Genomic DNA, 14,152 nt, shown 5'->3' with positions numbered 1-14,152 from the left:
ATTCCGTATCCATTATGATTCTTGCAAAAGAGTAGAAAGAAATATCTTTAACTGTTAGTAGTTTAGTTGGTCTGAACTGATCTCTTTGGGTTATGGTTAATGGTTGGGTTTGTTTTATATCCGGCAGTTGCATAGTGCGCACGGAGGTGCCGCTAGGTAGGCCAATGGCGAGCCAAGAATATGATTCATGACCCACAAGTTAGAATCAAACGCAAAAAAAAAAGTTAGAACACTATGGATTTTTGTTGTTGTTGTTGTTGTTTAAAAAAAAATCTTATACCATTGGCTATATCGGCTACAGGGTATCAACTGTATTATTTTTAGAATCCAGTGAACAACTATATTGGCTCTATCGATTGTACAACAATGCCTTGGGAATAAATTTGGCAACTTTTTATTATGTTCAGGCGTTGGGAACGCGTGGTGGAATTTTACTAGCTTGGGATGAGACTCTAACAAGGCTATCCAATCCACACTTCCAGAGTAACTTGCTCACGGCGTTGGTAAAATCTCCGGGTGCTGCGGAGTGGTGGCTGACTTGTGTGTATGGCCCTCAAGAGGATGGGACAAAGGTGGAGTTTTTATAGGAGCTTGCGGAAATCAGGGACTTGCATGCAGGGCCGTGGCTGATCGCGGGGGACTTCAACTTGATAGCAAAGCAGGAAGACAAGAGCAATGATCTTATTAACAGAAGGATGTTGGCAAGGTTTCGGTCGAGGCTGAATAGACTTGAGATGAAGGAGTTGTATCTTAATGGGCGCCGGTACACGTGGTCTAATGAGAGGCAGAATGCAACCCTAGAGAAGATCGATCATGTCTTTGTTTCCAGTGAGTGGGATGCTGCGTTCCCAGCATGTTTCCTTTATGCCCTTGGGACGGCGATCTCGGATCATTGCCCTGTTATGTTGGATATGAATGTGGAGATTGGCATGCATAAGCGCTTCAAGTTTGAAGCATTCTGGGTCAGAGCGCCAGGTTTTTTGGAGACTGTGCAGAGGGCTTGGGGCTCAACGCCGGTAGCTCCCAATGACTATGTCACGCTGCACAATAAATTGAGAGCCACGACAAAGGCCCTGCAAAGTTGGAGTGATCGGTGGATTGGCAATGTCAAGTTGCAGATTGCCATTGCCATGGAGGTGATCTTGAGGCTGGATGTGGCAATGGATTTAAGGAATCTTTTGGACGAGGAAAGGGGGCTGAGGAAGACGTTGAAACAAAAACTCCTGGGGCTATGTTCTTTGGAAAGGTCAATTGCTAGGCAACGGTCGAGATTGTTGCAGCTAAAGGAGGGAGATGGGAACACAAGATTGTTTCATCAGCAGGCGAGCCATAGGCAAAGGAAAAACGTGATGCGCTCAGTTAGATACAATGGGAGGTTGTATACGGGGCAGGAGGAGGTCGCATCCGCTGTGGACGCGTACTACGGGCAGGCCTTTGGATGTTGTGATCAGCGGGAGTATGCCCTGAATCTTGATGACACGGGACTGCCGCAGAGGGACTTGATGCACCTGGAGGAGCCGTTCACGTCAGAAGAAGTGGAAAACGTGGTAAAGGCCATGCCATTGGATAAGGCACCAGGGTCGGATGGGTTTACAGGCAGGTTCTACGCCGTGTGCTGGCACATTATCAAGGCGGATTTCATGAAAGTTATGGACTGCATGTACCGAGAGGATATGAGGGGTATGGCAGCAATCAATAAATCTCTGGTGTCTCTTCTGCCGAAGAAGGAAGGAGCGTTGGAGGTGGGTGATTTCAGGCCAATAAATCTTGTGCATGGAGCAATCAAAATTTTTGAGAAGGTACTCTCGACTAGACTTGCGGTGGAGCTTCCCAATCTGGTGGGAAATCATCAAAGTGCGTTTGTTAAAGGGAGGTCATTGCATGATAATTTCATGCTCGTACAATGTATGGCACGACGGTTGCATGTGTTGAAGCGGCCTGCGGTGTTGCTCAAGTTGGATATATCTAAGGCCTTTGATTCTGTCCAATGGCATTTTCTGCCGGAGGTTTTGCAACAGCTTGGATTCGGTCCCAAGTGGAGGGCTTGGATCTGTGGAATATTAGCAACTTCAACTACAAAAGTGATTGTGAATGGAGAACCGGGGGAAACAATCTACAATTGCAAGGGGATGAGGCAGGGAGACTCCCTCTCACCTATGTTGTTCATACTCACCATGGAACCACTACAGAGGTTGTTTGACATGGCCGTAGATAAAGGAGTTTTGGCACCTTTGGCCACGAGAGGAATGAAGCAAAGGCTGTCAATTTATGCGGATGATGTGGTCCTGTTCGTCAAGCCGAGGCTGGTGGATTTGGAGGCATGTAGGGCAATCTTGGCCATGTTTGGAGAAGCCTCTGGATTACACATTAACATGACAAAATCGGCAGCTCTGCCGATTAGGTGCACGGAGGAGGAGATCGCGTTGGCCGTGAATGAGCTCGGGTGCCCGGTCGGGTCCTTTCCGATCAAGTATCTTGGTCTGCCGCTCGCTTTAAGGAAACAGTCCGCAGCCCAGCTACAATACCTTGTGGACAGCATGGCGAGCCGCTTGCCTAAATGGAAGGCCGCGCTAATGCCAAAGAGTGGAAGACTGACGCTTGTCTTGTCAGTGTTATGTGCCATGCCGATGCATGCGATGATGGCTCTGGATTTGCCAATAAAAACGATTACGGCGATGAACAAAGTTTGTAGAGGATTCTTTTGGTGCAACAAGGAGAAGGCCAACGGGGGCAATTGTTCCGTTGCTTGGGAAACTGTCTGTGCACCCAAGTGGGCGGGTGGCCTTGGCATCCCCAACTTGTGATGGATGAATTTGGCGATGCAAGCGCGATGGCCGTGGTTGAAACGTGCTGATGGGAGTAGGCCATGGAGCGAATTCAGTATTCAGGTGCCGGACGAGTCACTACAACTATGCCAAGCTGCTTTGAGAATCAACGCAAGGAGCGGGGAAACCACTCTGTTCTGGGAAGACAGATGGCTGGACGGAATGAGGATGCAAGAGATGGCCCCGGACATATACAGTAGGATTCCAAGGAGGGTTCGGTAGTCTAGGACGGTTGGGCAAGTGGTAGCCAATGGGCAGTGGGCGTTGGATATCGGCCCAAATTTGGATGCGGCAGCTCTACACCAGTTTCTCCAGATTTGGCAGAGGGTCACGGCATGGGAACCAATGCCCGGTGAGCAAGATGAGTTCTCGTGGTCCTGGGATGCGAGTGGGAAGTACTCGGTGCGCTCAGCGTATGCAGGCAGATTTTGGGGAAGGGAAGTGGTGCCCACGGCAAGGTTGACCTGTAAATGCAGGGCGCCGTTGCAATGCCGCTTCTTTGCATGGTTAGCCCTGAAAAACAGGTGTTGGACTTTAGATAGACTCGCAAGGAGAGGTTTACCGCACCAATCAGCATGTCCGTTGTGTGATCAGGAGCCGGAGACTTTAAATCATGTACTGCTCATGTGCGTTTTTGCCAGGACAGTGTGGGCAGTGGTGGGAGAGGCCCTGGGTAAAATTGGTTGGGGGCCAAGCAGCGAGGATGAGCTTGGGGCCTGGATGTGTGCCAAGAAAGGAAACGACTACCTAGGCAACAAGGACATACATATCATGTTGTTGCTGGTCTTATGAGAGCTATGGAAGCATCGCGATGCAATCGTGTTTGACGGCGCATCACCTTCGGTGGAGAGGCTCATAGACAGGATCAAATCTGAAAGCGAGCTGTGGGTTTCAGCGGGGCTGTTCAAAGGAAGGTTGAACGAGTTCCTAAGTGGATTACATAGGTGGAGGATTAGGGAGGAGTAGGATGTGTGGATGTGTGTGGAGTGGGTACGGGTTGTAAGGCGGTACGGGCTTGTAATGTAACTGTGGAGGTATGCTTTTGTCCTTCTTCTTTAATATATGATATGTACACTCGCGCATATTTGAGAAAAAAAAAGAGTCCAGTGAGTTGTACAGCTTTATTGGATTGCGATGTTAATTGGTGCGTGGTTCGATGCGCAAATGCCAGATTTAGTATTGCAATTTGTTCCGGGCCGGGCCATGGCTATCTATCCGTCCGGCACCACTTGCAGGGTCTGAAAGCGTCGTCGATCTCGATCTGGAGACCAAAACTGCAGCAAGATCGAGTGACAGGGGGTTGCAATTATGCTGAATCAAGTAGGGCCGGGTATACTAATCTAGTACTACCAGTATGCAAATTGTGACTAATTAAGCAACTCTGCGACGGATGCATAATTGGTCCCCGGCCTTGGCATTTGCAAGCTACGTGCCGCCCGCGGGTTTGCTCTGACCTAGTCCAACAGCAGGCACAAAAACGTAGAGATGTTTACATCAACTTGGGGTAACTTTTGCATTTGTTGTCTATATATAGCGAGAATCTTTCCGGCGAAGAAGCAATGAAGCGTATAGATTTGCACATCTGGAGAGAGAAACAGTATCAGGGAAGCAAGTGATTAGCTTTAGTTTGTTTACTCCTGCTACTACTTTGCTAGAGATTGGCACTTGGCCACGCACGCGCACACGTATGCAAACCGAAGAATTGCAGATGCAGCAACCTGACAAGCAATCAGCTAATTAAGTGTCAATCTCTGGTTGAGGCAAGTAGGCATCTTGGTTTCTTAACCGGTTCGCCAATGGGAGGAGATTCACATGCACGTACAGATCACAAGTAGGAGTAGAAAGCAGCCACTAACTAATCAACATCAGCCAAGCTATGCTCTCTCTCTCTCTCTCTCTCAATCTCTCTCTCTACACGCACCGTCCAGCACACGCTCCACGTACGCCGCACATAATGGATTCCGAGTCCCCGTAAACAAATCCCGTCTGGATCTTGGACCAGCGGACCACCATGTCCATGTCCATGTCCATGTGATATACCCGGCCGGCCCAATGACCTCATCACCATGTGGCCCTGCTTTCCTTCAACTTGTTTTTCATTCTATTCTTTTTTCATTACACAAAACAAGTGGCCCTGCTTTGTGTCCCACTAACTGGGAGACAGATCAGCCGATATTTTTTACTTCCTCATTTCTTAGCCTTCACCTATCTTTTTGTTTGCGAGAGGTCTTCACTGATCTACATTGAGAACCAAAGATTCATTAGGTTTACTCGCAGTGAATTCATTTTCAAGGCAATTGAGCGCTAAATTGTATGCTCGCTGGAAAAAGAAATGGAGGAGTTGAAGTGGATTATATATTTAGCTCAGAGGAAGAATATAGTTGTGAAAGCACATTTGCTCCCCTGGTGGTTTTGGTAATTAATGTCAACATACATATTGTTGGTCTAATACTTTTATCTAGTATATTTCAGACGGTTTCAACAATGGCATGGCAAGGACATAAGGATGTGAACCCCTTCAAAATGTCAAGGACAAGAATTGGCTACGCCAAGACTCTACATCTTTGGATTAGTGATCCAAGATAACATTGAGTGCCTTAGGAAAGCCAATACTATTAAAGGGGGATGTTGTATTGTTGATGAGGTTGTTGCTCAAGTGCATAGTGATATTGCTCCAAAAACCCTCAGTCATTATCTCATAACACATCTGTCCAAACCCTAATTTCCTATCTCGGTCCCACGAAAATATCCCATCTGGACCCACTGAGATGACCACTACCATTGCACTGCCAAACCCTAGCAATTCGGTTTGACCAAAAAGGATCTCCGTCCCACCGAGATGGATTGACCAAGTTTATGTGATGACATTGTTTCACCTCGGAATCACCGAGTTGAAACAATCGGAAATTCCGAGACTGGGTTCTGCCATAGCCATTGCACTTCGGTCCCACCGAGTTTTTCCACTTCGATCCCACCGAAAAGCCCGACATTCATAATCTTTTACACTAACCGGTCTCACCGAGTTTTATATTCGGTCTCACTGATTTAGGTCAAAAGTGTGTAAGGGTTGGATTTCGGGTGAAGGCTATTTATACACCTCCACCCCCACATACTCTCTAAGAGAGCCATCAGAACGAAACACAACTTTCACCATTCATTTTCTGAGAGAGAACCACCTACTCATGTGTTGAGATCAAGAGATTCCATTCCTACCATTTGAACCTTGATTTCTAGTCTCTTCAAGTTGCTTTCCACTCCAATCCTTCTCCCTCCCAAGCCAAATCTGTGAGAGAGAGATTGAGTGTTGAGGAGACTATCATTTGAAGCACAAGAGCAAGGAGTTCATCACCAACACAACATCTATTACCTTTTGGAGAGTGGTATCTCCTAGGTTGGTGAGGTGTCACTTGGGAGCCTCCAAGATGTGGAGTTGAACCAAGGAATTTGTAAGGGTAATTAAAGAGATCTCCTACTTCATGAAGATTTACCGGAGTGAGGCTAGTCCTCCATGGACCGAGGCCATGGTGGAACAGACAAGGTTGCTTCTTTGTGGACCATTTGTGGGTGGAGCCCTCCATGGACTCGCGCAACTATTACCCTCTGTGGGTTGAAATCTTCATCAACGTGGATGTACGATAGTACTACCTATCGGAAGCATGCCAAAAATCTCTGTGTCGCCATTGCATTTGCTCTTTCCAACTCCCATCCCATTTACATTCTTGCACTTGCATGGTTTACCTTTCCCGCAGCTCATACTCTTGCTATGCTTGTGTAGAATGCCTTGTGTGTCTTTTAACATGTGCTAAACTATACCTTAACTTGAAGGATCTTAAAAACTGTAACCTTGAATTGTGAAGGGTCTAATAACCCCCCCTCTAGACCCCTCTTCTCGATCTTCCAAGTTGTTTAAAGAAAAATTTGTAGTTGTTTCAAATATTTGGTGCGGGCCTTCCAATAGTGTCGGCACCTCGCTCGTTGCCTTTTATTTTCTTTAGCTAGCCTTGTACGTGGTGTACATACCTTTTTTATATTAATTAAAATACCCAGTATGAAGAAATTGTCCCGAGCATGACACAAATCCTTATTCCATCTTCAGAGAGTCATCGTCATTCGCCATCCTGAATAGGACACAAACCCTAACAAAACTCAAAGAACGTCTAAAAAACTGTCCCTCCCCCACCCTGCTGGCAAGGGTCAAGATCCACCGTGCCCAATGGCCCTAAGGCCAAAGGAGACGAAGCAAATCGGCAGTGCCAACAGGGGAAGTAGAAACCATAGCCGCCTTTTCCCTTGGGAGGATAGATATGTGTGTGGTCCTTGCTCTTTGACACCGGACAAAGTGGCTACTCATCTTTCAAACCAGATAACTTAATTTTATCTAATAAAAGTGGTTTCACTGGTTATGTGACATGGTTTTTGACTGAACTTTCTTGTCCAAATTGTGCAGTTCAGCAGCTCACCTCTCCTAAGAAAATTCATAATGCTGGTCATAGTGAGGAGTAACTTAGATGAGTAACATGCATACATTACTGCTTATATATTGCATATTAACTTAAGTGTAGTGTCATGCAATTCGTCATTTAATTAGATGTACATTAATTTTGCCTCAGTGTGTGTTATGTAATGGTAACATATTATGTTACCACAATAATCTCTCTCCTCATTAACTACGTCACGTAAGCAAAATTGCCTGGGTGTGCGTTATGTTACTAGGTACATTACTCCCACTATGGCCAGCCTAACTGTACCATGCATCAAGTGATGCACCTAACCAACTCTTTATGAAGCTATACCACCTGGAGAAACGCATTAAAACATAACACGCTAACAAAAATGAGTAAGAGGGGAACAAACCATCTGAAGAGAGCACTCAAGATGTCGTACCGCAAAATTGGGCCTTCTTTGGTTAGTAGAATAGGAAAGTCATAGGAATAGAGAAGTAATAGGAAATAAGATGACATGTAGCTCAGTTCCTATAGGAAAGAGATGTCAGTTGGTTCATAGGATAGGAATTTTGCCATTAGGTCTGAGCTAATGTTTTTTTAAATATGAAGGATAGGAACCAATCCTACACAGGAGTAGGAGTCAATTCCCACAAACCAAAGGGCTCTATTGAAAAATTTCCTTTAGAAATCCTATTCGCAACCTATCCTTTAGAAATGCGGGACGACCAAGCTAATTACTCCCACTTCGATAAAACTAGATCAGACCCCGAGTTGCTCACTTGATGACAAGTGTGGTGACTTGCTCATATGCCGCCGGCTTCGTCTACCCTCCGCACTTTGCCGTCACTGGAGGAGGCTGCCAACCAAAGGCCACATGGTGAACGGTGGCAGCGGTGCTTTTCTTGGTGGTGGTGGCTAGTGCACTGCGTCGAACGGCGGCGGGATCACCGATCCGAAGACATTTCGAGGACAACGGGATTGTGACGCTCTGTCGCGCAGTGCCACTCGACGCAAGGGCAACATTCCCACAGTGATGGGGATCAGCAGCGCATCTCCCACTGATAGCTAAGTTGCACACGCTTGGTTGTGTTCGAGCTGGGAGGCGTGGCGTCTTCGGTGGAAGGTGGCATCTGGCTCAGGCGGCTAGATCTGGCTGGTTCTTTGCCAACACCTTCTGCTCTCTACTGGGAGGTGGACCGCGGTGGCGTGGTGCTAGCCTTCTGCTCGGGTAGTGGTTGGCCGGTGGTGCTATGGTCCACTGCTTGGTGGTGGATGATCCACATCCGATCGGCCAGGTGGAGGTGACTGCAGACAGTGTTGCAGTGACCTCCTATGGCTCCACAACAGCGGTGGGCACAAGAAGATATTCACGAGTGTTCATCTTTCAAGATCCAGTGGTTGACTTCGGTGGTGAGATGCAAATTATGGACGACAACTTGACACAATGGTATGATTGTACGACGACGATGGTCGCATGTAGCTGCTGGGATCGCGGAAAAGTAATGGCGAAAACACTTGAATGACTTCAACGGTGGTGCTACTTGAGCACCCGGTCTCGAGCTGTGAGGTGAAAGCCCTAGGTTTGACCCAACCTGATTATACCTAGCAATGGCGATGTTTCTTTTTCGTTGTTAACTTGTTGAAGGCATTGCTCGGATATGCTCGGGTTGGTTCTTCATGGTGTAAACCTAGATTCTTTCCTTCATGGTTGGATTCGATGACGGTGACGCTTTAGTATCACTCCCTTCTTGAAGGTGTTGCTTTGAAAAATTTCGTCATTCGTATGGTGTCATGAGATGGTTCGTGTGGATGTGGCCATTGCTGCAATTTGCCAACCGTGCATTGCTTTAGGTTTTTTTCTCGCCTACGCATAGGTTTGGTCTTATATGACTTTGCTAGTTGTCTGGATATTTTCATGCGTGTGTGTTGGGTTGGCTATGTTCATCCTAGCTACGAAGTGACCATGTGTGTGCTCATTGTGTTATGTATTCTTGTGATGCATCATTTTGAGCTAATAAAATCTACCCTTTGTCCAAAAATCCTCTAGAATTCCTATAAATTTATACAAACCAAAAGGAGGCCCAATTTACTAGTTGCTTGCACACCGATGTCACTAGCTCGTGGTATTCTAGTAGGCAAGTGTAGACAAAGTGCAGAGTCAATGTATAACAGTATATAGTATGCTACATCATGACCCATATTCTTGTTAGAATTTATGTTATTTGATCATTACAAAAAATAGACAAGATATAAAATATTTGTTAACAAGGTTCATTGAACATCATCACGTCGTTGGCCATGGTTGTTGGGAGAATATGGTGCACCGGTGCTTGTGGTGCATCCGATGCATCGCATTTCCATAGCATGTTTTCAAATGTTTGGAAAGTTCTTAATTTTTTTAGCACATTACCGGTTTTCTAAGAATCTACATATGAGTTGTGAGTAATAACTCTTTGAAAGTTTGAAAGTGCAACTAATCCCTGGGTGGTTTTGGTAATTCATAACAACATATAACTCATTGAACTAATAGTCATTCAAGTTAAATGTTTCAGAAAGTTCAGTGTTTGGCATGGCATGGACTAGAGATGTGGACCCCTCAAAATGCTAAGGCACATATTGTCAAAAGCTCAAGACTCTTCATTTCTATTTTAGTGATCCAAGATCACATTGAGTCCATAGGAAAAGCCAATACTATTAAAAGGGGATGAGGTGTTGCTTAATGATCTACTTGCTCAAAATGCTTAGTGATATGCTCCAAAGCCCTCAACCACTTTCTCGTTTCCACATTTGTCCAAAACCTAAAGTCAAACTCGACCCCACCGATTTGATCTATCTGGCGCCACCAAGTCCCCTTGACATAGCCGTAGCCAGAATCCCTAATTAGTTCGGTCACACCGATACGGCTCTCGATCCCACCGAGATGGCTTTGCAAACTCTCTATTTCCCTTCGTAACATTTCATTCTTACCAAAATGAGCGATCGGTCCCACCGAGTTTGCATTGCAAACTCTATGTTTTCCTTTTTGTAACATTTCAATCTCACCGAAATGAGAGATCGGTCCCACCGAGTTTGCTTGACCAACTCTCTGTTTGATTAAGTGCTGAAATTGGTCTCACCAAGTTCATGCGATCGGTCTCACCAAGATGAGGTTTTGACCTAGCCCTACCACATTGGTCCCACCGAGTTGATCCCGTTGGTCCCACCGAGATTCCTAACGTTCACATTTTGAACTGAATCGGTCTCACCGAGTTTATGTATTTGGTCTGACCGAGTTTGGTAAAATGTGTGTAACAGTTAAATTTTGTGTGGAGGCTATATATACCCCTCCACCCCCTTCTCCATTTGCGAGAGAGCCATCAGAACGTGCCTACACTTCCACTACTCATTTTCTGAGAGAGAACGACCTACTCATGTGTTGAGACCAAGACATTCCAATCCAACCACAAGAATCTTGATCTCTAGCCTTCCCCAAGTTGCTTTCCACTCAAATCATCTTTCCACCATATCCAAATCTATGTGAGAGAGTTGAGTGTTGGGGAGACTATCATTTGAAACACAAAAGCAAGGAGTTCATCATGAACACACCATCTGTTACCTTTTGGAGAGTGGTGTCTCCTAGATTGGTTAGGTGTCACTTGGGAGCCTCTGTCAAGATTGTGGAGTTGAACCAAGGAGTTTGTAAGGGCAAGGAGATCGTCTACTTCGTGAAGATATACCCAAGTGAGGCAAGTCCTCCATGGGCGATGGCCATGGTGGGATAGACAAGGTTGCTTCTTCGTGGACCCTTCATGGGTGGAGCCCTCCGTGGACTCGCACAACCGTTACCCTTCGTGGGTTGAAGTCTCCATCAACGTGGATGTACGATAGCACCACCTATCGGAACCACGCCAAAAATCTCCATGTCTATATTGAGTTTGCCCTCTCCAAACCCTTCCCTTTTACCTTCATATGCAATGCTTTACTTTCCGTTGCCACACTCTTAGAATTGCATGTGTAGGTTGATTGCTTGACTTGTGCTAAGTTTCTAAAATCCGCCAAGACTTAAAATTGGAAAAGGCTAGATTTTTATTTGGTCAAGTAGTCCAATCACCCCCCTTCTAGACCTGCTTTCGATCCTACAAGTGGTATCAGAGCTTTGGTCTCCATTTTCCTTGATTCCCATAGCTCTGGTGATCATAGCCTTGGTTTCACAACCTAGGATAGTATGGCGTCTAGCAAGGGAAATTACTACCGTAGAGGTCCTTAATTTGATGGTACTAATTTTGCTAGTTGGAAGCATAGGATGAAAATGCATATTCTTGGACATAACCCCGCCGTTTGGGATATTGTGTGTATTGGTTCGCAAGGTGAATTCTTTGATGGGAGAGAGCCAAATCATGAAGCAACTGCTGAAGAATTGAAGATGTTGCAATACAACACTCAAGCTTGCGATATCCTCTTCAATGGATTGTGCCCCAAAGAATTCAACAAAATCATCCGTCTTGAGAATGCAAAGGAAATTTGGGATACTTTGATTGATATGCACTAAGCTACCGAGTCCGTCATGGAATCCAAATTGGATGTGCTTCAAAGTCAACTTGCCAAGTTCAAAATAAAGGATGGTGAAGGTATCGCTGAAATGTACTCTAGGCTTGCTCTCATCACAAATGAGATTGCCGGCTTAGGAAGTGAAGAGATGACTGACAGATTCATCATCAAGAAGATCCTAAGAGCCTTGGATGGACCATGTGCACTTTGATCCAAGTGATGCCCAATTACAAAGATCTCAAGCCAACGGAAGTCACTGAAAGAATTGTCGCTCATGATATGTCACTCAAGGATAAGGAAGATATTCACAACAAGTCTAGTGGTGCTTACAAAGCTTCATGTGATGCTCCTACCACATCAAGTGAAAAACAAGTCTTCAATGAAGAATTGAGCTTAATGGTGAAGAACGTCAACAAATTCTACAAGAGTAGAAGCAAAGGGAGAAGCTCCAAGTCAAGATCCTAAATGACAAAAGATCTTCTAGTCTTGATCGAAATTGCTACAATTGTGGAAGACCCGGACACTACTCCAATGAGTGTACGACTCCCTACAAAAGAAAAGAAGACTCACCTAAAAGGATAAGTAGAAGAGATGAATCACCTCCAATAGAGAGAAGGAGTAGTGATGATCGTTATGAACGAAGACCCTCTTGCAGAAGCAAGGATTTGGAAAGGAAGGACAAGTCATCAACGAGCTACACAAAACGAAGATATCAAGATCATGTTGGTGAATGGGTATGGGTTCCGACTCTGACAACCACTCCGAGAGAAGTTATCACTCCGACTCCGAATATACTCAAGATGAAGGTGTTGCCGGTCTTCACTTGTGTCAACCAACTCCTACGACATATTTGACTCACCAAATGAAGGAATTGGAAGATGCTTCATGGCTAAAGGCCCTAAGGTATCACACCTCGAGTATATTGATTTCAATAGTGATGAAGATGATTTGCTTGTTGATAATGCTAGTGATGAAAACTATGATGAAATTACTATTAATCTTGCTAATCAAGATGAAACGAATGACAATGATAAGAAGGAGATTGAGCACCTAACTAAAGAACTAAACACTCTTATGTTAGCTCATGAAACTACTTTAGAGGATCATTGAGAACTTTTAAAAACTCATGAGAAGCTATGCTTTGAAAAGCTCAACTTAGACCAAGAGCATGGGTGATACGTCCATTTTGCATCATGTTTACCTACTGTTTTTATGTTCTTTTATTGCATAATAATGCTTTCTGGAGTAATTCTAATGCCTTTTCTCTCATAATATGCAAGGTACACACAAAGAGGGAGAATTCCGGCAGCTGGAAATCTGGACCTAAAAAAGCTACGTCAGGCTACCTATTCTGCACACTCAAAATGAGCTCAAACTTCACAAGGAATTTTTATGGAATAAATGTGAATATTGGTGCCAACAAGTACCCGAGGGGCCCACCAGGTGGGCACAACCCACCTGGGTGCACCAGGGAGCCCAGGCGCGCCCTGGTGGGTTGTGCTCCCCGCGGCCCACCTCCGGTGCCCCTCTTCTGGTACATAAGTCATTTTGACCTAGAAAAATAAATAAGGAGAGGACTTTCGGGATGAAGCGCCGCTGTCTCGAGGCAGGACTTGGGCAGGAGAACTTTTGCCCTCCAGTGGAGCGGTTTCACCGGGGGAACTTCCCTCCCGGAGGGGGGAATCATCATCATCATCATCACCAACAACTCTCCCATCTTGGGGAGGGCAATCTCCATCAACATATTCAACAACACCATCTCCTCTCAAACCCTAGTTCATCTCTTGTGTTCAATCTTTGTACCGAAACTATAGATTGGTGCTTGTGGGTGACTAGCAGTGTTGATTACATCTTGTAGTTGATTACTATATGGTTTATTTGGTGGAGGATTATATGTTCAGATCCATTATGCTATTTAATACCCCTCTGATCTTGAGCATGATTATCATTTGTGAGTAGTTACTTTTGTTCTTGAGGTCACGGGAGAAATAATGTTGCAAGTAATCATGTGAACTTGATATGTGTTTGATATTTTGATGATATGTATGTTGCGATTCCCTTAGTGGTGTGATGTCTGCTAGAACTACGTCGATATTTCCCCAAAGAGGAAGGGATGATGCAGTATAGCGGCGGTAGGTATTTCCCTCATTGATGAGACCAAGGTTATCGAACCAGTAGGAGAACCTCCTCACACCACATAAATAACACCTGCACACAAATAACAAATACTCGCAACCCGACGTGTTAAAGGGGTTGTTGTGACAGCCTGGTTTTTGCCCTCTTTTCTCTTCTGGTTTTCAGTTGGGTTTTAATTTGAATTTTGAATTTGAGTCACTTCAGTTGGACTTAAAACAC

Source organism: Triticum dicoccoides, chromosome 4B (genome assembly GCF_002162155.2).
Source record: "Triticum dicoccoides isolate Atlit2015 ecotype Zavitan chromosome 4B, WEW_v2.0, whole genome shotgun sequence".
In the NCBI taxonomy this organism is placed as follows: Eukaryota; Viridiplantae; Streptophyta; class Magnoliopsida; order Poales; family Poaceae; genus Triticum; species Triticum dicoccoides.
The sequence above is the reverse complement of the archived record's forward strand: the minus strand, read 5'-3'. Positions refer to the sequence as shown.